The sequence below is a fragment of the Choloepus didactylus genome, chromosome X (assembly GCF_015220235.1).
Source record: "Choloepus didactylus isolate mChoDid1 chromosome X, mChoDid1.pri, whole genome shotgun sequence".
Lineage (NCBI taxonomy): Eukaryota > Metazoa > Chordata > Mammalia > Pilosa > Megalonychidae > Choloepus > Choloepus didactylus.
This window is the reverse complement of record NC_051334.1, coordinates 30,067,655-30,089,135: the sequence shown is the minus strand read 5'-3', so window position 1 is coordinate 30,089,135 and position 21,481 is coordinate 30,067,655. Positions and strand designations below refer to the sequence as shown.

At 38.1% G+C, this 21,481-nt stretch overlaps 1 protein-coding gene across 2 annotated transcripts in view; it reads left to right on the top strand.

Annotated features, from left to right (window-relative positions):
* Positions 1–21,481, top strand: part of TAB3 (TGF-beta activated kinase 1 (MAP3K7) binding protein 3) — a 101,837-nt gene that overhangs the window by 28,322 nt on the left and 52,034 nt on the right. For both annotated transcript variants that reach the window (XM_037821630.1, XM_037821631.1), the window contains exon 2: positions 14,114–14,198. The gene's annotated coding sequence lies outside the window, so the exon portion shown is untranslated. The remainder of the gene's footprint in view (positions 1–14,113; positions 14,199–21,481) is intronic.

Here is a 21,481-nt window from a genome sequence, read left to right as displayed (position 1 = left end):
CTATTTTTGAACATTTGCCTTATACCAGAAAGAATCAGAATAAGAATAAAAAATAAAAATAAAAAAGAACACCCAAACCATCCCCCCCATCCCACCCTCTTTGATTTAATTTTTGTTCCCGTTTATCTACTCATCCATCCATACACTGGATAAAGGGAGTGCAATCTACAAGGTTTTCACAATCACACTGTCACCCCTTGTAAGCTACATGGTTATACAATCGTCTTCAAGAGTCAAGGCTACTAGGTTGCAGTTTGATAGCTTCAGGTATTTACTTCTAGCTATTCCAATACATTACAACCTAAAAAGTGTTATCTGTATAGTGCATAAGAATGTCCACCAGAGTGACCTCTCGACTCCATTTGAAATCTCTCAGCCACTGAAGCTGTATTTCGTTTCATTTTGCATCCCCCGTTTGGTCAAGAAGATGTTCTCAATCCCATGATGCCACATCCAGATTCATCCCCGGGAATCATATCCTGTGTTGCCAGGGAGATTTACACCCCTGGGAGTCAGGTCCCAGATAGGGGGGAGGGCAGTGAGATCACCTGCCGAGGTGTGCTTTGCCACTTTTTATGGTTACAAGTACATTGCTGAGATTTTTAAGCTTGGCTTTCATCTTCTTGAACATGGTAAGCATAATTTAAAATTTATGTTGGATAATTCCAATATTTGAAGTCCCTGTAGATCTGTTTTTTGTTGTCTGTTGTTTTCTATGGCTTTCAGTCACAGTAGCTTGTCTCCTCATGCACCTGTTTATCATTGTTTGCTGGGCATTAAATTTAAAAAATAATTTGAGACCAAGGATGATGTCTTCCAGAAAATATTTTATTGATTGATTGATTGATTGATTGCATCTGCATGGGAGAATCCAGGATTACCCTAATCTAATCTCAGTTTCTGAGATTGTTCTGGGCCAACCAGATGACTCAAGACCAGGTTGCATTCGGTGTATAGACTGATTATTTCTGATTCACCCTGACTTCTAAGGTGCAATCCTTCAGGGTCCCAGCCTGAAGGGATGGTCTGAGGAGGGTCTTCCCTTGTCTTTGTCTTAGGCAGGCCCTGGATTCTCACTTTTGTCCCTCTGGCCTATGAGGCTGTCACATATACAGTTTAACTTTTAACTTCCTCTTCTGGATTGCTGGGCTCACCACTCTGAATTCCAGTTCCTTACTGGATCTGAAGGCACTATCTTGTTAGCTCTTTGATCCTTTTAAGAAAATCTTTTCTTATATTTTGTCTAGCTCTTATCTTCAGTGGGAAGGTTAGTTCAAATTACCTACTGTGCCATAACAAATAGAGAAAGGCCTCCTGTTGGTTCTTTATGGGCAGACTTTACTTCCAAATGGCAGAGTTTGTCTCTTTTTCTCCAGGATTTCAGAGTCAACCCCTAGTTCTCTTTAAGCTTTGTTTTACAGAGCTCCACTCACGTGAGTACAATTATGTCACCTTAAAACTTGTAAAACTACATTTTTTATTACAAAGTGACATTATATGTGGGATCTCTGTGTGTGTGTGTGTGTGTGTGTGTGTGTGTAAATATAAATTCTTACCTGAGTACTCAGCAACATTTTAAGTCTCTTCAAACTTGAACAGTTTCTAGACCTTGACAGTAGACAGGTTTATTGTATTTATGTTTCATCTAAAAATAGTGTCTGGAATGACTGCCAGAACATGAAATCCCTTTCAGTTGCTGTTGAAATTGGGATGGTATATCAACAAAGTTTTTTTTCTCTCATGGTAAAGAATATTTTCCTAGTTACTTTTACCATCATGACTTCTGTCTCAGTGTACCTAATATGTAGGTATAATATATATCTGCCCTTGTAAAATAGAAAAGGAGACAGTTCTGAGTTTCCTAGTTTGCTGCTGTATTCGAACTCTCAAACAATCTAATGAATAAATAGGTGCTTTACAAAATATAAGCTTTTTCCTTCTATGTAAATTAATTCCCACCACAGCCTTGTAAGGTAGATACATAATAGGTGTGGTGTTAAGCAGAAGGTGAGGAAATAGAGCCTCTTAGAAATTAAATAACTTGTCTAGTTCCATACCTGGTGAATGGCACATGTTCTTTGTCTATTACAGCATTTCATTTTAGCTATTATGGCCAATTAACTCTTGTCTATAGATATTCACTGACTTTCCAGTTTTATCATTTTCTCTTTCTTCTTTCTCTAAGCTATATAATATTATGACTCTGTGACTCATGTCCTGAAGATTGAAATAATTGAAAGATTACTCCATATCCCATCATCACTCCCCCACCAGTCCTGTTTCTAGAGCAGTGTCCCTCCATCTTTGGAATTTGCCATCCCCTTCCACCCTGTTGGCAAGCTTGCTTTGTCACTGATTTTTTCACATTCCCACATGTACCGTCCCTTTCCCTCTTTTTACATGTGCCTCAGTTTTTCCAATTCTAAAAATTGCTGCCTCTTGTTTTTGCCAATGCATTTGCATTCCTCTTTGTCACTTATATGGTTAAACCCAAACTTCTCTAACAATTCTGTTACTAGATATCTTCTGTAAGGTGTTCTTTCTTGCGTCTTGAATCATTCTTCGTAATTCCTAGCCGAAATCTTCTTTGCGCTGGTCCTTCTGAATTTTAGGGAGGGCAAAGCTCATCTGCCTCGAGCCCTTTTCCCAGCCGTGGAGTCAGTGCTCCTGTATACTTCAGGTGGTGCTTCTGCTTTTGAATGGTCCTCGCATCCCATTTTCAACATCCTTTAATCATAACCTTGTAATGATAGCCCTAGCACCTTACATTATGCCTGTGAATGGTAAATAACCTTGTTTACTTGGAGTGTATTCAGTTACAAGAGTATGTGCTTAGGGTATGAGGATGCTTTCTCAAATTTAGTATTGCCCCATTTTCTGTTGAATATTGTCTTTTTGTGTTTGCTTGTTTTTTAATCCCTATCTTAAGGGTTCTTTTCTTGGAAGTTCATTTATTATGTTTCTCTCCATGTCCTCATACAAATCTGTTATGCTTTAAAATGTTGATAAAACTGACTGGTACTAATATCTTTTGAATTTCCTGATTCAAAACATTTGCATTTTTTCTTCCCCTCTCTCTTCTTTTAAAATTTTACTTTGGATATATGTATGTCATAAAATTTGTCATTTTAACAATTTTCAAGTGTACAATTTGGTGGCATCGATAACATTCACAATGTTGTTCAGTTATCACTGCAATCTATTACTATAGCTTTTTCATCACTCCAAACAGAAACTTTGTACCTCTTAAGCAATAACTCCTTATTCCCCCCTCCTCTCAGCCCCTGGTAGCCTCTAATCTACTTTCTATGTATGAATTTGCTTATAGTAGATATTTCTTATGAGTGGAATCCCACATTTGTCCTTTTATGTCTGGCTTATTTCACTCAACATAATGATTTCAAGGTTCATCGTGTTGTAGCATGTATCAGAACTTCATTCCTTTATATGACTGAATAATATTCCATTGTATGCATGTACCATATTTTATTTGTCCATTTTTCTGTTGATGGACACTTGAGTTCTTTCCAGCTTTTTGTCTATTGTGAATACTACTTTCAACATTGGTGTAAAAGTATCTGCTCAAGTCCTTGTTTTCAGTTTTGGGGGATTATACCTAAAAGTGGAATTGCCAGGTCATATGACAATTCTATGTTTATTCCAAACTTTTCCACATCATCTGCATGATTTTACATTCCCACCAACAATGTACAAGGGTTCCTATTTTTCTGCGTCCTTACTGACACTTACTTTCCATTTTTTAAAAAATAATAGTCATCCTAGTGAGTGTGAAGTGGTATCTCATTGTGGTTTTGACTTGCATTTCCCTAATGGCTAATGATGTTGGGCATCTTTTCACATACTTATTGGCCATTTGTATATCTTTGAAGAAATGTCTATTCAAGTCCTTTACCCATTTTTTAAATTGGGTTCATATTTTTGTTGTTGAGTTGTAGGAGTTCTTTATATATTCTGGATATTATGCCCTCATCAGATATATGGTTTCGAAATATTTTCTCCCATTTTTGTAAATTGTCTTCACTTTCTTCATACTGTTCTTTGATGCACAAACATTTTAACTTTGATGAAGTCCAGTTGATCTATTTTGTCTTTTGTTGCTTGTGCTTTTGGTGTCATATCTAAGAATCCTTTGCCAAATTCAAGGTCCTGAAGATTTCCCTTTATGTTTTCCTCTTAAGAATTTTTTGGTTTAGCTCTTCTATTTAGATTGTTGATCCATTTTGAGTTAATTTTTGTATATGGTGTGAGGTAAGGGTCCACTTTCATCCTTTTGCATGTGAAAATCCAGTTTTCCTAGCACCATTTGTTGAAGAGAGTATTCTTTCCCCATTGAGGCACCCTTGTTGAAAATCAATTGGCCATAGATGTGTGCTTTGTTTCTGATTTATTTCAATTCTATTCTTTTGATCTATATGTCTGTCTTTATACCGGCACCACATTGTTTTAATTACTATAGCTTCTTTTTCATGATGGTTTTAGAGCCCCTTAGAATTTTATATGCATTTGAGGATTGGCTTTTCCATTTCTACCAAAAAGGCTGTTGTAATTTTGATAGGGGCACTGTGTTGCATCTTTAGATCATGGTGGGTAGTTCTTTCAGTTGTACTTCTTTTCTGTTGTCTACTTTGATTATTTTTCATCAAGTAACTTACTTTACCAAAACCAGTCTCTCTTCTCTGAATTTTCTTTGTATGTTTTTTCACCAGCTCAAGAGTAGGCTTGAGGATAGGGCATGGACTTCACAAACCTTTTTGCCTTACTGTCACTTATTGCAGAGCCTTGCACGTAACAAGTTCTTAGTAGATATAAATGTATTAGTTTTGGCTTTTTAAGGATTTCATCTCTGGAGTGCCTTAAGAATCTCCTCTTGATAGTTTTTATGTCTGTGGCTTTTTTTTCTGTAGTCTCTGCACAAAATAATGAAAACCATCTTTCAAGTACTATTTACTTGAAAAGTGCACATTACTTTTTTCTTTATAAAAGACTCTAGTGGTTCCTAGTTGATTGTTATTTTTAACTTTTTTTTGTGAACATTTCCAAATGTGCACAAAAAGTTCAATGAACCTCTGTTGCTATAGTCATCAGCATTTCACCATATTTGTTTCATCTCCACCTCCCTTTTTGCTGCGTATTTTAAAGTACGTCCAAATTATTTCACCTCTACATAATTTCTGTCTAAAATAATACATTTTCTTACGTAACTGCAATGCCATTATCATATACAGCACAACTAATAATAATTCCTTTGTAATATATTTTTACATATTAATATATATTTAAATAAAATAGTTCATGTTCAAATATCCCTGGTCATCTAAATTTTTTTTTAATAGTTGGTTTGTTTGAAACAAGATCCACACATTATATTTGGTTATGTGCCTTAAGTCTCTTAATCCTCTTTTAATCTGTTACAGTTCCCTTTTCCTTTTTTCACCCCTACAATGTCCCACATTCTGGATTTGGCTGAGTACTTCCTGGTGTTGTTTAACTTGCTCCTTATCCTCAGTATTTAATATGGACTGGAAGTTAGATCTATATGCTTAATTAGGTTCAGATTATAAATTTTTTGGAGAGGACAAGAGTACTTGCTGTCAATTCATATTACATCACATCAGGAGGTACCGAATGCCTTGTAGTTTCCTTTTAAATGTTGCTAAAATTCATCAGAGAGTTCAGGTGGTGACAGCCTCATCCCTTTGTGAAGCCTAACCTTTCATCTAATGGTTTTACTATCCACTGATTACCAGTGCATGAAAGTGAGTTATTTAATGAAAGCTTACACACAGAATTGTGATTGCTCTAATTTGGTCACTTCTGCTGTTGTTAGATGGAAATTTTCTATATGAAAGAACTTTTTCCTTATCCACTAAGGCTCTTTGGTTAACCTGAAATATCTCGCCAGTTCTTGAGTTGTTAAAATCCCCAACTGAGGAAACTAAGACTCTGTTTTCTTCTTAACTGAAAACTCCCTGCTATTTCACTAAGACTTAGGTAGAACAAGGTGATTTTCTTCCTTCTGAGGAAGTTCAAGTTATTCCTGAATGGTGGATTAGTGATTTTATGGTTTGGGTTATGGGGAGGATCTTGCAGTCCTGAGTAAGGAGTTCTGATTCTGGTGAGAAGGCAAAAAAACTGAAGAAAAGACTATGTAGCCGTTCACTGATGAGAGCTTGCTATAAGGGTGTGCTGCTCGCTTAGAGTGTGGGAATTTATAAAGTTCTTCTCTTTTACTGGAGAATAAATCAGACTCCGTATGCAGTCATCTAAAATTTAAAAACCTAGGGTCCTTAAAGGGCCTCAGCACAGTTTTATAGTCAAACTCATTAAAATTTAATGACTAGTATATCATGGGAAACTGCAGGGACCATCCATGATGGCTAGCCAGGGATGCAGCTAAACTTCCTCTTGCTAGCTTTCTCTGAAGCCTAAACCTCAGTGTGCCGGTTTGAGTGTATTGTGTCCCCCAAATGCCATTATCTTTGTGGTTTTGTGTGGGGCAGGCGTTTTGGTGATGGTTGGATTTGCTTGGAATGTGCCCCACCCAGCTGTGGGCAATGATTCTGATGAGATGTTCTCATGGAGGTGTGGCCCCGCCCATTCAGGTGGGCCTTGATCGGTGGAGCTACATAAATGAGCTGACTCGGGGGGAGGAAGAGAGTGCAGCTGGGAGTGATGTTTTGAAGAGGAGCAAGCTTGCTAGAGAGGAACGTCCTGGGAGAAAGCCGTTTTGAGGCCGGAGCTTTGGAGCAGATGCCAGCTGCCTTCCTAGCTAACAGAGGTTTTCTGGAGGCCATTGGCCATCCTCCGGTGAGGGTACCCGATTGCTGATGTGTTGCCTTGGACGCTTTGTGGCCTTAAGACTGTAACTGTGTAGCGAAATAAATCCCCGTTTTATAAAAGCCAATCCATCTCTGGTGTTTTGCATTCTGCAGCATTAGCAAACTAAGACAGATTTTGGTACCAGAGAAGTGGGGTGCTTTTGCTGCTGAGTTTGCAAATACCAAACATGTTGGAACGGCTTTTTAAATGGATAAGGGGGAATTTCTGGAAGAGTTGTGAGGAGCTTGACAGAAAAGGCCAAAACTGCTTTAAAGAGACTGTTTGTGGAAATATGGACTCTAAAGATACTTCTGATGAGGACTTGAACAGAAATGATGAATGTGTTGTAAACTGGAAGAAAGGCGATCCTTGTTTTAAAGTGGCAGAGAATTTGGCAAAATTGAGTCCTGGTGTCAGATGGAAGGAAGAATCTGGAAGCAACAACTTGGAATACTTAGCTGAGGAGATCTCCAGACTACTGTGGAGGACGTATCCTGGCTTCTCCTTGCAGCTTATAGTAAAATGCGAGCAGAGAGAGATAAACTTAGAACTGAACTCTTGGGTTCAAAGAAACCAGAAGTTGATGGCTTGGAAAATTACGGGCTTCCAGTGGGTAGAATCCCAGAAGCTACAGCCCAACCTGAGGACAAGCCAAGATTGGATAAGGAGTTAAGCAGAAAGGATTTGTGGAAACTCCTATTGTCTGATGGCTTTGACCCCTGCATGCTTCATGCAAAGCCAACAGAATTTTTGCGAGATCTTTATAGACAGAGCCATTGCCGGTCTGGACTGGAGGAGACAGACAAGGAAAAAATTAAAGGAAAAATCTCTTCAAAGACAGAGCCATGGAGGTTGAGGTCTGGAGTCAAGAGGTTTAGGGCTGGGAGAGCGGAGCAGCCCACATGCATGGAAAGGGTGAGTTTGCCCTGGAGGTCGAGGGCGGGCTTTCCGCCTCGATGCTCTGGAAGAGTTTTGCCACCTCAGGTCCCAAAGAGGGTGGAGCACATTTCCAGGGAATTGGGGAGAGCCTGGCTGCCACCACACTGTTCTGAAGGGGTTGAGCGTGTGACCCGGAGATGGAAGGGAATCCGGGAGCTGCCCCGATGTTTGAGGAGGGTGGGGCCGAGAAGGTGGTCTCCCCAATGTGTGGAAATGTTGGAGCACTCACCTAAGTGTTTGGAGAGGAACGGGCTGCTGAAAAGGCCCTTGGGAAGGGTTAGGCTCCCACTCTCTCAAGCCCCAAGGATGCAACATTGTTCTGTAAATGACTCTCGGACTTTGAAATCTAATGGACTTTGTCCTGTGGGTTTTAGGAACTGTTTTGCTCCTGTTAACCCTGTTTTCCTTACTGTTTCTCCTTATGGCAATGGAAATGTTTATCCTATGAATGTCTCTCCTTTGTATATTGGAAGCACATAACTTGTTCTAGGTTCACAGATCCACAGCTAGAGGGGAATTATGCCTTAGAACTGACCAAGCCTAAACTGATTTTGATGGGATTTTGTACTTAACTTTTGTTACTGAAATGATTTAAGTTTTTGTGATATTGTGATGGAATGAATATATTTTGTATTTGGAAAGATAATGTCATTTTGGGGTTCAGGGGGTGGAATGTGCCGGTTTGAGTGTATTGTGTCCCCCAAATGCCATTATCTTTGTGGTTTTGTGTGGGGCAGGCGTTTTGGTGATGGTTGGATTTGCTTGGAATGTGCCCCACCCAGCTGTGGGCAATGATTCTGATGAGATGTTCTCATGGAGGTGTGGCCCCGCCCATTCAGGGTGGGCCTTGATCGGTGGAGCTACATAAATGAGCTGACTCGGGGGGAGGAAGAGAGTGCAGCTGGGAGTGATGTTTTGAAGAGGAGCAAGCTTGCTAGAGAGGAACGTCCTGGGAGAAAGCCGTTTTGAGGCCGGAGCTTTGGAGCAGATGCCAGCTGCCTTCCTAGCTAACAGAGGTTTTCTGGAGGCCATTGGCCATCCTCCGGTGAGGGTACCCGATTGCTGATGTGTTGCCTTGGACGCTTTGTGGCCTTAAGACTGTAACTGTGTAGCGAAATAAATCCCCGTTTTATAAAAGCCAATCCATCTCTGGTGTTTTGCATTCTGCAGCATTAGCAAACTAAGACACTCAGAAAAGCTTTGGTAGTCCCCTCTGCTGTGGGGAGCTCTGCCTTAGGCACTACAGGTGACTGGGAGGGGGAGCACGGTGGCTCAGGCAGTCAGGTGAACTTCTTAGTATTGACTAAACATAAACTTCACTTGCTGAAACTTCAGGTAGTAAAGATATACAAATGGCTGCTTTTTTTCTCGTGACTTTTTTTTAAACTATTTTTATTGTGAAATATATATACAGACAAGTGATAAATTTCAAAATACAGTTTAACAGGTAATTATAGAGGAAATCTCAAAGTATAGTATGGGTTACAGTTCTACAGTTTCAGGTATTTCCTTCTGGCTGTTCTAATACACTAGAAACTAAAAAGAAATATCTATATACTGATTCAGTAGTCATAATCACTTGTTGAATCTTAACTTCTCTGTTACACCTCCTCCCTCATTGATCCTTCTCTCAATCTTCAGGGATATTTGGGCAGTGACCATTCTAACTTCTTCATGTTGAAAAGGGGTGTTGACATTATGGGGTAGGGGAATGCAACTGGTTGATGTTCTGGGAGAGACTGGGACCTCTGAGTTTCAAGGCTTACCTGGCATAGGAACAATCTGGAAGTTTTAAGTTTCTGGAAAATAAACTTAATAAGTAAAACTTTTATAGAGTCTTAGATAAAGCCCTGAGTTTTCTTCAGAGTTTTCAGGAATACTATTGGATGGGGCTTGACATATCGTGGCAATTTGTCATATCTGGCTGAAGCTTGCATAAGAGTAACCTCCAGAATGACCTCTTGACTTTATATGAAATCTCTTAGCCATTGAAACCTTATTTTGTTACATTTCTTTTCCCCCTTTTGGTCAAGAAGGCATTGTCAATCCCATGATGCCAGGTCCAGGTTCATCCCTGAAAGTCATGCCCCACGTTGCCAGGGAGACTTACATCCCTGAAAGTCATCTCATGACTTTTTATTCGTACACTGTATCACTTGCTCACACTTTTTTCTTTAAACCTTTCTTTATGAGACAGTATAAGAATCAGTTTGAATGGTATTTCTGTAGTCTCACTTTTTGGGACAGTGCTCATTGTTACTGTCTTCAGCCTTTTCACCATGGATGTTGTGTGTCATACTGGACAAAGTATCTTAGTTGAAGTTTTGCCACTTGAATAATTGTAGGTAAGGAGTGCATGTCTGTGTATTCCTATAGTTATATTATTTAGAGTAAATTTTTTTTTGAAACCAAGCTATATTGCTAACTCTGTTAACTTGTTATAATCCCATCCCTTTTGTGCATTTAAGGGCAAAGGTGAAAAAAAATAAAAAGATGTCCAGGTGTCTTGATATGTTTGGATATTTGGCCCTCAATGAGGATCCTAAGCAGCTACTACTAACTGTGAGCAGTGGGAGTTACAAGTTCTTTGGACAGTTCATTTGCTAATACAAACCTAACTGGCAAATGGAAGGGCAGAGGAGGGGGATATCTTATCAGTTGATTTTGAACAAAACTCCCAGTGCTTGGAGCTGGTGGAACCTGAAAAACCTGCCCCAAGGAGTAGCTGTATATGCATTTATATGCATATCTTCCACTGTCCTAGTTTTTATTTTTAATTTTTCTTATTCTCAAATACATGTTCAATAATGGAGTTGAAAAGATAATATAGCTAGTATTTTGAACAAAGAATGGCATCATTTTTTTAATGGTATTGTAGCATCATAATTCTTGCTTTGAGCCATTGGTAGGTCTGTGTCAAAAAAAAAAAGACTATAAATATCAGCACTGATTTTTAGATAGTTTATTTTTCCACCTTATAAAAATGTTTCCACTCTTTATTAACATTTGTTTCCTAGTATAACAACATATGTGGGTGTGTGTTGTGAATTAATCACTGGACAAGATGTTATGAGGCCTATTTTATAGTTTTGGCTTTTTGAAAGCATGTTTTTTATTTAAATTTCGTTTTTAATGCTGCTAGTCTTCATTATCTTCTTGTGTAACACAAGGGGATTGGGTTCAGGGGTCTCATCCTTGGCACTATTAACACTTTGGACTGGATAATTCTTTGTTGTGGGGGGCTGTCCAAGGCATTGTAGGATGTTTAGCAGCATCCCTGGCCTCTACCCACTAGATGCTGGTAGCATCCCTTCCCAACTGTGACAATTAAAAGTGTCTCCAGTCATTGCTGAATGTCCCTTGGGGGATAAAGTTGCCCGCAGTTAAGAACTTGGGTTAAGCAATGTAGTTATTTTAGGTTATTTATTTTTCTTATTCCTTTGTTTGGTTATGGTTGTTAATTTTCTTGGAGTAGGGTAGGAACATGTTGGAAGCAATGCAGTTAGTTTAGGTTAATTGTTTTTCTTACTCCTTGGTTTTGTTTTGTTTGAAAAGTTGTTTTTTTATTGTTTTTTTTTTTAATTTTTTGATAAGTAAAGTTTAAAAAAAAAGAACCATTGAGTTAGATGATGTGTAGGGAGTTCCTTTCGGCTTTATACTTTCATTGTTTTTATTTTAAAAACATGTCTTACTCATCTTTGTAATCTAGCTTAAATTTAATTTCTTCCATGAAGTTTTCCTCAGTTTTCCTTTTCCTTGCCCTACCTAAATTAATCATTTGTTTTTCTGACTACTACATTATAGGATTTAACCCTACTCTGTTATAACTAACTACCAGTGTTTCTCTCACCTTGAGGGCATGGGCCTTATGTATCTCCAGGCTCAGTGCTGAGATTTTATTACATGAATGAGCAATGAATTCAGGAATACTGTCAGGTTAGAAATTTTTAAATAAATGATTATCAGTTGGATCTTTGTTACTCTTTCAAACCCTTCTAGTAATTCCCATAGTTTGTAATCTTGAATTTCTGACTTAACAAGACTGATTCCTCATTATTCATCTTTCAGATATATATAAAGGCAGTCACTACTATATGTATGTGAGGTAGTGCCACAAACACATCTGGACAGCACATAAAGAGTTAAGCTGTTTCAGCTTCCATATCCAGAGGTTTCTCAAATAACTCTGCTTTATTAATTAATTGGAAAGCTACTATCTACACAGAAAAAAAGTAAAAAGGAAAGGTAATAAATATTTTTTTTACATCACCTAGAATACCTCACCTTAATTCTAGGTTGATATTTTTCAAAGCAATCCATAGTAAGAAATTCATTTTAATCATGATCTAGTATACACAAACACACACACACACACACACACACACACACACACACACACACACTCCCCCATCTTGAAACAATATTTACCCCTACATTTTATCTTAGTTTGCCGGGCTGCTATAACAAACACCACTTAATGGGTTGGCTTAACAACACAAATTGATTGGCTTATAGTTTGGAAGGCTAGAAGTCCAAAATCAAGGTGTCATCAAGGCTGTACTTTCTCCCCAAAGTCTGTGGTGTTCTGGTACTGGCTTGCTGTAATCCTTGTGGTTCCTTGGCTTGCATCCCTGCCTCCCTTCACATGGCAGTCTCTCTCTCTTGGTGTCTGCTCTTCTGGGTTCCACTAACTTCTGGCTTCTCCAGTGGTCTTCTCTGACTCCTGGCTTCTGATTTCTTCTCTTTATAAGGCCTCCAATTATATGGACTAAGACCACTCACCCCAATTTGGTTGGCCACACCATAACTAATAATAACATCCTTAGAAAGTCCTATTTATTTATAAATTCACATTCAGGGAACACTGATTAAGAATTAAGAACATGTTTTTCATTGGGGTACATAATTCAGTCTACCACACTATGTATGAAGCACTCTAATCTTTTTTATTATGTTTCTTTCTTTCTTTTTCTTAAATACTAGTCATCCCCCAGTAGATTTGTTTTACAATTCATTAATCGTTTGCAGCCTACCATCTGTAAAACACTGTTCCAAGTAATCTGTGAGTAATAAAATGTGGAGATGATCCATCTCTGGCATATGCCACCAGTAAGTAGGTTGGCCTGTCTTTCTTTTAAAATAATGTCATTTAAGAATTGACCCAAAAAAAGACCTTGGAATGCCTTACCCAGAGCAAATTAGATTTCCATTTATCTTTAAAGTCCTATATTTTGTCATTCATACCAAGCATTCAGTGTGTACAAGGCACTGTAACTAAACGAGCATTTTGTTTGGTTCTTGTTCTCAAGGTTTAATAGAGATAAAACCTGGAAGAGAATAAAAATTAATATACATATTATTTCAAGTGCTGTAAGTGGTAATGAACATACAATAACCTTTATAGGCATTTAGGAAGGGGAGAAAGCTGAGCTGATTGATGTGAATGGCAGAAAGTTAACATGAATGTGGAGTGGATTTTGCATTGTCATATGAAAGAGGGGAAAAATCTATTACATGTAGTAGAAAACAGCATTCATGTGGGTGCAAAGTACTTTTTTTGTGAGTAAAGTATATCTTGTTCATACTTGAAGTTCATTTTGGGGGTAATAGTCAAGATAAAGTAAAAGAGATTAAAAAATAAGTTTGGTAAAGTGCTGAAAAACAATATAAATGGTACATCATTTTATCTGTACTGTGGTTATAAAATGAAGTTGACTCAGATTAAGTAGAAACATGTACACATCGTGGCTCTGATATAAGCCATTATTTGCCTTGAAATGATAAAATTAGCATTGAATTTACAGATTTACTAAGAATGAAGATAGTCTTTAAGTGATGGAGAGAGAGAGTTCTTATCTGTCAGATGAATATAAATTGTGCTCCATGGAACAGAAATGGGTTATATAATGGTAAGCATTTAAAAAAAAATTATATATTGTTTCAGCTGTGCAGTTAAAAAGTTTATATGTGTTTGATAGGTCCTAGTTTAAATCCTTTCTTCTCTAAGTACAATGGAGGGCCCAGGATGTCAAGTCACAACCAGGTAGGCTACAAGGGACTTAAGACAAGCAGTAGACTGTCTTTTTTAACTGCTGCTCTCTTCTTGGGATAATGTGGAAATTAATTATGGTAGAAATATTGGGACCTACAACAAAAGAAGAGGGTTCAGCTTGTGATATTTGGGAAAGAATCACCTGCCCTGAAAGTGTGGTCTAACATCCTATCTGCTGTTACTTAAAGACACCAGAAGTCTATGAGTTGTTATTTTCCACATTGAATGAAGAAGTTAGCAAAAAGATAATCATCTCTTTTTTTTTTTTTTTTTTTTTTTCAGATTTCCAGACTACTGAAAAGAAGGTACATTCAGGTCTGGAGATGTGAATGAGACTGCCATGCCAGGGCTCATAAACCATCTTGAGGTATTTTTGTTTTATTTTATTTTAAATAGGCTTTATTTTTTAGAGCAGCTTTTATTTTACAAAAAAATTGAGATGATATTACAAAGAGTTCCCATATACTCCATACTTACTTTCCCCATTACTGATTTCTTATATTAGTGTGATACATTTGTTACAACTAATAAACCAATATTAGTACATTATTATTAACTAAAGTATGTACTTTATTCAGATTTCCTTAGCTTTTACGAATGTCCTTTTCTGTTCCAGGATTCATCCAGGATACCATATTACATTTAGTTGTCATGTCTTCTTAGATTCCTCTTGGCTGTGACAGTATCTCAGACTTGCCTTGGTTTTGATGATCTTGACAGTTTTGACTATTGATCAGGCATTCTGAAAAATGCCCCTCAGTTGAGATTTGTCTGATGTTTTTCTCATGAGTAAGCTGGGCTTATGGGTTCTTGGGAGGAAGATCGCAGAGGTGAAGTGCTGTTTTTCTCACATCATAACAAGGGAACATATTATCAACATCACTTATCATTGTTGATGTTGACCTTGATCACATGGCCAAGGTAGTGTTTGTCAAGTTTCTCTAATGTAAAGTTACTCTTTTTATTTTTTATTTGTTTGTTTTTACTCCTTTCCGTACTGTACTCTTTGGAAGGAAATCACTGTGTGCAGCCCACACTTAAGGAGTGTTTTTTCTGTCAAGTTAAATATAACCCCCAGAAACAAATAGAAGCATATTTAGATTAAATTTAAAGTTAACCCCCACAAAATATGTTTGCTAGCTGCCACCTATATAGGACATGTTATAAATGCTGTTCTCTGCCTTCCCTCACCAACCTCCCCAACAAAAATAAAGGCATTTAGGATCTCCTCCTAATTACAAGGTTAGAAACAAAGAGGTAGGATATTAGAAAAAACAACATACAGACAAAGCTTAATGCCCTTATGTTAAGTTCTTCAAACCTGGGAAATGCCCACCTCACCAAAGTTAACATGCTAGCAGCAGTGGTCCTCAACCAGAGATATTACTGCCTTTCTAGTGATCGCTTGGGAGTGCAACTGGGACTTTAGTGGGAGAGGCCAGGATGCTAAACACTCTGCGATGCATGGGACTGTCTTGCATGATGAATTTTTGCATCCAAAATTATAGCATGCCATTGAGAAACACTAGACTGATACAAGTAGTACCTTTAAACCTCTCTGGAGATCACATTTCAGGTGTCACAAAGCCATTAAGTATGTAAATGAGTGAAGCCAGGCCAGGTCTCATTGTCTGAAACACCACAGGGAGTATAGTAGGAACCGGGTAAACTGAAAAGTACATGTACTTTCTAAAGAGGGGAGCTGCACCTCAGCTTCAGCCAGTTGTTGCCTACTGTTGCTAGATCTGATTTTTCAGAGGAAAGCTAGATATCCCAATTTTTATGTAAGATTTCCCTCTTTTGAAGTGTGGCTTAGCTTTAATATTATTATTATTTTTTTTAACACTGCTGAGGCCAAACCAAACACATCTGTGTGCTGGATTTGGCCCACAGACCATTGGCTTGCAACCTCTGATACAATTATTTTAGGAGGTGAGCTAAAATTCTGGTAGAGGTAAGATACTCTGGACCACAACAGCACCTCCCTGCATATTTGCTGAGCTCAGGAAAAAACAGTCGAAAGAAAGCATTAGGTTTTGCCGTCATTTTCTAGGGTTTGGGGAATTGGGGCATTAAAGCAGTGTTCTTGGGGAGCTTCCTCTCTGATTGAGAAGAGCAGTTGTGTTGGGAGAAATCCTGGCAGCTGCTCCTTCAGGAACAGAACCCACTGCACCATGGTGGGGCCAGCCCTTGTGAATTAGGGAGAAATCTGTGCCACTGAAGGAAGCCTCAGTGATTCCACTGCTAAGTAAGTAGCATCTAGGCCCTCAGTCTCGGCTCTTTCCTCAGGAATTAGGAATCCCTGCAAAGCTCCCAGAAAGTAAAGACCTGACCCTGCAGAGTCTCCTGGTTCGTGTGGCCCCAGAACTGTGCTGATCATAGGGTTTATGCCTTCAGCATCTCTTCTTTCTTGCTCTAGGATTAGGTTACCACTGACACAGCTCCACTATCCCCAGCTGTGGACATCTGTGCTTTATTGGGGGTGTTTCAAGGGTGTCCCAGGAATTTGGTAGCAACATGCCTAGCCTGTATAGCTCAGCTACTGCTTGAGTCCTCTGCCTTGTTTAAAGGTCTCAACTTATTGCTAATCATAATATTGTATAAAAAGTGGTAGCCCATTATAATGTTGTTAAGAAATTATGTGTATTTTGTATATTTTGCGTAGTTGTTACATACCTTGATATATATAGACAATAGATTGTGTTTTTCATCCGCCTCATATCCAAATCTGTAACACATGAGAATATCAAATATTCTAACAAATATTTAGATAGCACATGAGAATGTTTCATTTTGGTTGTAGTGTATGGGATTAAATACAAAAATACAGTGTAGTACTTTACTGTAAAACTTGAAGTGTTTCTAGGGAAACTGGCTCATCTTATTGGCTGGAATATTTTCTGTTTGCAAACTGTCAGTTAGCTTACCCCCCCAGTGAGCAGAAAGGAAATTTCTTTTGTTAAAGATTTTAACACTTTATAATCATTAAGAAATTAAGTTTGAGACTGTTATGTATTACCATGAAATACTTAATGATTATCCACGTCAATTAGTGCTTATGTGAGTGAATGTTTGTACAGGGTACAGTGATAACTACTATTAAGATTATGTATGTAATCCCTTACGGAAGAATAAGTTTTTATCAGTTTAGATTCCTGCTTTTTGTGAAAAGTAGGCCTACTTAATCATCTTTTCAGATGGTAGACATCTTTGTGGGTGTGTAAGTTGTTGGCTTGAATTTTAAAGATGCTTTAATATGTTTCTTCAAAGGCAATATTTGTAACCATTTAAAAAAAAAGAAGGGGGAGGCAACAGCTTCTCTCTAGCTCTGCTTCTCATATGTCCTAAAGCAGGAAACTTACTTGTACGAGAAGTCTTTCCTCCCCTTTCAGCCCTCGACCTCCCCCCATACCTGTAAACCCCTGTTTGGGTGATAAATCGATGGGGGTTTGATGGGGGTTTGCTGACCCCCAAGATCTTGCCACCTGAAATCTGTTTGTTCTTGACCCTTGTCGCCTTTTCTTCTTATAAAAAGGCAACTCTGCATTACCCTTATATTGTAGAGACTTATAATTAGAGTTTGGAAATTAGTAAAACCATACTTTGGAGCCACTAGGAAAGCTCGCCTTAAGCCTTTGGGGTGCTTCAGAAGCTGTTTATTGAATATGGCTTAAATAGCCATGAGGTGTTCTTAATGTGGTTAGCCCTTCAAATATTGAGGAAACATTTCCTGATAGAAAAGCTGTTATATCATATATAAATACAGGCAGATTTGATTACTTAAGGTCATTTCTACCATCAAATTCAATGAATTGAAATTTTTAATTCTTCTAACAAATATTTATTGAACACCTAGTCTGTGTTAGTCCCTGTGCCTAGTCAATTGCCTACCCTCAAGGAAATTTTGAAGAAGAGAATCTGAGTTATAGGTCTTAGCCTGTCAATTAAATGAAAATCCTAAAGCTTTAGAGCTGTGCTTTCCGGTATTATAGCCACTAACCCCATGTGGTTACTGAGCACTTGAAATGTGGCCAGTCTGAATTGAGATGTGCTGTGTGTATAAAATACACGCTGGATTTCAAGGACTTAGTTTGAAAAAAGAATGTTAGATATCTGATCAATAATTTTTATATTAATTACATGTTTAAAACAATAATTTAGATATATTGGGTTAAATAAAATATATTAAAACCTATTTCACCTGTTTTGCTCTTTTAATGTGGCAACTAGAACATTTAAAATAACATGCATAACTTGCATTATGCTTTGATTGGACAGCACTGCCTTAGAGCTTCAGTGGCTTGGCAGGTTTAAACAAATCTAGTTAGGGTTCCTTTAGCTAGTGCAAATTATAGATTGCCTAACTGTGAAAATGCAAGTAATGTTTGTTTTGGTTAGAAAGGTAGATAATTCAAACACTGTTGGAGAAAAAAGTTAAATTAGCACTAAGGAATTTGTATGTCCTAAAGCAGGTAGCTTATTTGTACCAGAGGTCTTTCCTCCTCTCTCAGCGTCTGCCTCACCATAAACCTGTAACTCCCTATTTGGATGATGTTTTAATTTAATATTTTGATGTGTTAATTTTAAATTAAAGCCTAGATTGTTAATCTGGTAGAACCTCTTAGCATTTCAGATTTGGAATATTTTTAAAGGAGCACACTGGAAAGATGTACCCAATGATTTAGTAGCCTAAGCCTATTTTCCTAGTTATTCAGGCAAACCATTCTATGTAGGTGATCCCTGCTCCCCCAGTTGGGGGTGGGGGGTAAGAGGGGGACAAGTTTCATCTAAAAACTATTACATAATTTTTTTAAAATATGAAATGTTTTATCCAAATCTGTCTTATTAGGTATGTTCATTTAATACAGTAAAATTGAGTCTTCATAATTTAACAAATATTTGAGCAGGCACTGGGTGTTAGCCTCAAAAAATGCAGTAGTGAGCAAGGCATATACCCTGAATGAAGCTACAGGGTCTTCATGAAGGGTAAACTTTTTATTTGGAAATAATTTCAAACTTAGAGAAAAGTTGCAAGAATAAAAATAGTACAAAGAACACCGTCTACTCTTTATCCCAATTCACCTGTTATCATTTTTCCCTGTTCACTTTATCATTTGTTCACCCTTGCATGCATGATTGTATATACAAACATATACATATAAATGATTTTTCCCCAAACCATTTGAGAATAAGTTGTATACATCATGCTCTTTCTGCCTAAATGTTTCATTGCATGATTCCTAAAAATAGATATTCTCATTATAACCATAGCACAGCTATCAATTCAGTAAATTTAGTAAATTCAGTAAAATTAACTTTGATGGTATACTGTTTCTACTCTACCATCCATATTCCAGTTTTGTCAGTTGGTCCATTAATTTCTTTTATTGTTTTCCTCCTTTAGTATATGATCTAGTCTAGGATCAGGTGTTACATTTAGTTGTCATGCCTCTGTCTCCTATAATCTAGAACATTTTCCCAGCCTTGTCTTTTAGGACATTGACATTTTTAAAGATGAAATCATGACATCCCACCCTGCACCCCATTATTTTAATAGAACATTTATCATTTTGTGTTTGTTTGATGGTTCCTCATGAATACTTTCAAGTTATGCCCCTGACTGAAATTCTTTGTAGTGATACGTCCTTCTCAGGGTATCAGATTTGGAGGCACATGTCCCTCTGTCCCTCATTGGTGATGTTAATTTTGATAACCCAGAGTCAAGATATTGTTCAGTTTATCCATGATATGGTTAAAATTTTCCCCCTTGCAACTAATGAGCGATCTTTGGGTGAGACACTTGAAGATGGTTCAAATATCCTACTCTTCATCAAAAAGTCCTCTGATGTAGCATTCATTGATGATTCTTGCCTGAACCGGTCTCTACTGTGATGGCCGCAAAATGATGATTTTTCAAGCTCCAGCACTCCCTTCACATTTATCAGCTAGGGTCTTCCCTTCTCCCCCTTTATGTATGTATGTAAGTGTGTGTGTAGGCATGTGTATGTATATTTAACTTTCTTTTATTGGTATGGACTCATGGTTTCCTACTTTTTTTAAAAATTCATTACTGTCCTTAATTATTTTGGTGCTCAAATTGTCACAGATTTGGCTGGCACAGATTTTTCTTCAGGCTGACTCCTGAGTCCTTGTGACATGCTTCCATCATTTTTTGAATACTTCCTCACTCTGGCATAACAACACATTCCAAGTGGAGATACAGTTTTATATGAGAAACCTTCAGGTTCACAGGTGGTTTCAGTATAGCATGGTAAGTGCTACAATGAGGGCATGCACAGCCTGCTGTGGCAGCATAGTGGAGAGTCCTCTAGCCCAGTGTAGCTGGAGGAGAGGCATCACAACAGGACTATGTAGAGGGTATGTCAGTGGAAGCCTCCTTAGAGGAGCTAGCTGCCACCAAAACTGACATGTATAGGATTAATAGGATTTGGAGAAGTGGGGGAAAGGAGGGGAGATGGAAAACTATGTCAGGCAGATGGATCATCATGGGCTAATGCCTTCAGAGGAGGAGGCACAGCACATTCATGCTTAGGACCACACGTGGTTCCATTTGGTTGGTATGCAGCAAGTGGAGAGGACATGATCAGATTTGCATCTTAGAAAACAACTATTCTAGCTGTAGTACAGAGAAGGGCAAGAACAGAGGCAGGTAGACCAGCAGGAAGTTATTATTACAATGTTGACGAGAATGATAGTCAAATATGACCTGAATAATAGCAACTAATGCTTTCTGACATAGTTGGCCATTGAAATTTTACTACAACCCTACTATTATTTCCATTTTATAGATGAAGCTTCTAAGGTTTAAGGATTGGGTATCTTTCCTAGAGACCAATAAGTGGCAGAACCAAGATTCAAACCATGACCTGCTTGACTTCACACTCTGTTTAGTTGGTTTTGTTAGAGTGAGAAGTCAAGGATGATACACCCTGATTTCTAGTTTTGTTAACTGAGTGAATAGTGGTAACATTCATGGGGAGAACATTTGAGGAAGGGTTGTGATGAGCAGATGAGTTCCTTTGGGGACATGTTGACTGATACCTTTGGGTATTACCAGGTGATGCTGTGTATAGGCAGTTGGCTATATGTGTCTGGAGTCTCAAAGAGAGCATCAAGCTCAAGATACAAATTTAGGAATCATCAGTCTTTAAATGTTATTGAAACCTTAGTAGTGGATGTGATCACTGGGCAAGAGTAGAATGAGAAGAGGAACCAGCCTAGGCCAAAAACCAAGGAAACATCAACATCAAAGAGAAGTGACAAGAGGTAGGAAGAAACCAGGCTAGTGTGATGTCACAGATGCTAAAAAAAGAAAGGGCATTGCAAAAATGAAGGCATGGTCAGTAGTATCCTGCTGCAGAGGTCAAGGGGGGTGGGTACCAGAAGATGTCCTCTGGATTTACCAGCAGAGAGATAATGGAGAGAGTATTTCAGTGGAACAGTGTGGCGAGCTAGGGTAGAGGGCCTAAGAAGTGAATTGCATCAAGTATCATAGTACAGGGTGGCCATAAAGCCTGTGTACATGCAAATCAGAAGCTATCTGCATACTCCTTATGTTTTACTTTTTCATCATGTTCTTTAGATATCTTCCATGTTGGTGGTTGGAAGTCATTAAAGTAGTCTCTAATA